The following is a 2,969-nucleotide window of genomic DNA, read 5'->3' as shown; positions in this document are numbered from 1 at the left end:
TCCTGCTGGTACGATGGCTGCTGAAAGCCTAGAGGAGGTGGTGGTCTCTGATTTCATTGGCCTCCCCATGAAAAATTTGGGTGGTTCCTCTAACCTGCATTGTAAGTATTGCTGTAAGGATTGTTTTGAGATCGAGAATTGTTACCCATGTAATTTAACTGCTCGTTCTCCATGTTGTGGCCATAAGGTCTAAACTGCTTGATCCACTTCCACTTGCTTTGCACTGCATTACTGGGTGAACCTGTGAAGAACTAAGAAAACCATCAATTTTCTTATTCAATAGTTCTACCTGATTAGAGAGCATGGTGACCGAATCGACATTATAAACGCTGGCTGTTTTAGTTGGCTTTGTCCTCATGACTTACCACTGATAGTTATTCAGTGACATCTCATCTATAAATTCATAGGCATCCTCAGGTGTCTTATTATTGATGGTTCCGCCAGCAGCTACGTCAACCATCTGCCGAGCCGAAGGGTTCAGGCTATTGTGAAACGTTTGGACCTGTAGACAGAGTGGTAACCCAGGGTGAGGGCATCTTAGCAAAAGGTCCTTGTATCTCTCCCATGCATCGTAGAGTGTTTCTAAATCCATCTGCACAAAAGAAGAGATATCATTACATAATTTAGCCACTTTAGCCTGCGAAAAATATTTTAAGAAAAACTTTTTTGTCATTTGTTCCCAAGTAGTGATTGACGCCCATGGTAACAAATTCAACCACTTTTTAGCTTTGTTTCTCAACGAAAAGGGAAACAACCGAAGGCGAATGGCGTTATCAAAGTCACAAAATTCTAAGAAGTTTGCCAAGTGAGTGTTGGGATCTTCGTCCTGCAAACCATCAAACTGAACAAATTGCTGTATCATTTGAATTGTGTTAGGTTTTAGTTCAAAAGTATTTTTAGTTACAGCAGGTCTAACTATGCTCGATTCAGTTCCTGTTAAAGAAGGTTTAGCATTATCATACATAGTGCACGGAGCAGGATTCTGATTAATAGCAATTACAAGAGGTAGCGGATTTTCTTAATTTTCAACCATCTCCTCGATTGTGGTTGAAGTATTGCCCTCTTACTCTTCTGTGTATCGTAAGCTTCGCCTTATTTCTCTTCAATTTCTGCGAATTGTGCGATCGAGGCCACTATCAAACAGTAATGGTCCTGACGGGTTTCTTCTGGTCATAAACTAGAAAAACCTGACAGAAGAAAATAAATGAAGAATTAGAAAATAAAATAAAAATTTTAATTGCAATAAAAGTAAAATGGCTAAAGTAATAAAAATCGAGTGTTCCTAATATCCTAGTTCCCCGACAACGGCACCAAAACCTTGATACGTGATATTTGTGATAGGTTTTAAAGATTTATGAAAGAATCGTTCTTGAGACTAACTTATTATCACGATTAAGGCAAGTGTACCTATCGAATAGTAGTATAGTTCAGCAAGATCAGATTGTCGAACCCAAAGGAATTACGAGTACTAGTATTTACTTCCTTTTTATTATCTAGCCTACAAATTAAGAGGTTTGGTTATCTAAACTAACTGCTAACTAAGAATGCAAAAAAGAAAATTTGCGAAAATACTTTTGGGAAAATTCGATTGATTAAGATAATACCTAAGGAAAAATCCTCCTAAACTTCACTTATTATTTGACTCTGAATCAGACGATTTATTCACTTGACTTGATCCGTAGAAATCCCTAAGTTATATTATTATCTCTCTCGAGACTAATAACATGTAACACTAGGTTGAATAATTGAAATCTCTTTCTAATTAACACCCTAGAATTGCATTAACTCGATCTATGGATTCCCTTATTAGGTTTCATCCTAATCCGACAAAATCTTATCACCCTATCTCTAGGCGTGCAATAAACTCCCCCTAATTATGGAAAATTTACTCTTAGACAGGGTCTATTCCTCCTCTGAATAAGAGCTTAACTTGAATCAATATCCTGGAATATCAAAACAAGAATTAAGAACACATAATTAAGAACAAGTCAAATATTTATCATACAATCCAGATAATAATAACAAGATCCGTCTTAGGTTTCATTCCCCTTAGGTATTTAGGGGGTTTAGCTCATACTTATGAAAGAAAACATCTCAAAAGCATAAAGATAACAAAACATAAGAAAACCCAAAACTCCTGAAGGAACTTGAAGGGAGATCTTCAATCTTGATGATGAATCCCGCTTCTGAGATGGATCAATCGGCTTTCCTTGAGTAGTTCCTTACTTCCTACTCTGTGTCCCCCTTCTAAGTGCCTCCTCAGGTGTTTAAATAGGCTTTAAACTGCCTACAATTCCCCAAAATTGGCCTTTTCTGAATAGGGTTATACTTGGGATCGGTAGGGACACGCCCGTGTGACACACCCGTGTGCGATTACTCCAGCCCGTGGCCAAGGCTGTTGAACAGGCACAGGTGTGTAGTATACTGGTGTAAGTCATACTTCAATCGTGCTAAAGGGACACGGCCGTGTGACACGCCGGTGTGAGAAAGTCGAAGCCGTGTTGAATTCTTATGTGGGTCCATTTTCTCTATTTTTGGCCCGTTACTCGCTCATTTTACTCTCCTATGCTCACCTAAGTATAAAACATGAAATTAAAGGATTAGGAGCATCGAATTCACCAATTTTAAGGAGAAACTCTCCATAAATGTGCTAAGCATGGGATAAAAATATGTATAAATTACGGTTTATTAACATTTTCTTCAAGTCATTATACATTTTCACACTACCCAGATGGATAGACAAGCAACCACTATGTGCCTCCCGTAAAATCCTATGTATGAACTCATTATCCTTGTGCACACAAATTCTTTCTTGGTACATCATACAACCATCGGTACCAATACGAAATTTTGATTCATTTCCCGTCTCAAACTGAGCCATCTTAGCTTGCAAGTCCTTATCACCTTTCTGAGCTTCACAAATCTCTTGAAGGAACATCGGTCTAGCTCTCATCTCAGCAAGAATCAAA

General features: G+C 38.2%; 1 non-coding gene across 1 annotated transcript; it reads left to right on the top strand.

Annotated features, from left to right (window-relative positions):
- The first annotated feature begins 518 nt into the window (after positions 1 to 518).
- Positions 519 to 625, top strand: LOC128282563 (small nucleolar RNA R71). The gene has a single exon (XR_008272891.1). It is a non-coding gene; the product is annotated as a small nucleolar RNA R71 (small nucleolar RNA).
- The last annotated feature ends 2,344 nt before the right edge of the window (positions 626 to 2,969 follow it).

Source organism: Gossypium arboreum, chromosome 1 (genome assembly GCF_025698485.1).
Source record: "Gossypium arboreum isolate Shixiya-1 chromosome 1, ASM2569848v2, whole genome shotgun sequence".
NCBI classification, from domain to species: domain Eukaryota; kingdom Viridiplantae; phylum Streptophyta; class Magnoliopsida; order Malvales; family Malvaceae; genus Gossypium; species Gossypium arboreum.
Note: the sequence above shows the minus strand (reverse complement) of the source record. Positions and strands in the feature narration are given on the sequence as shown.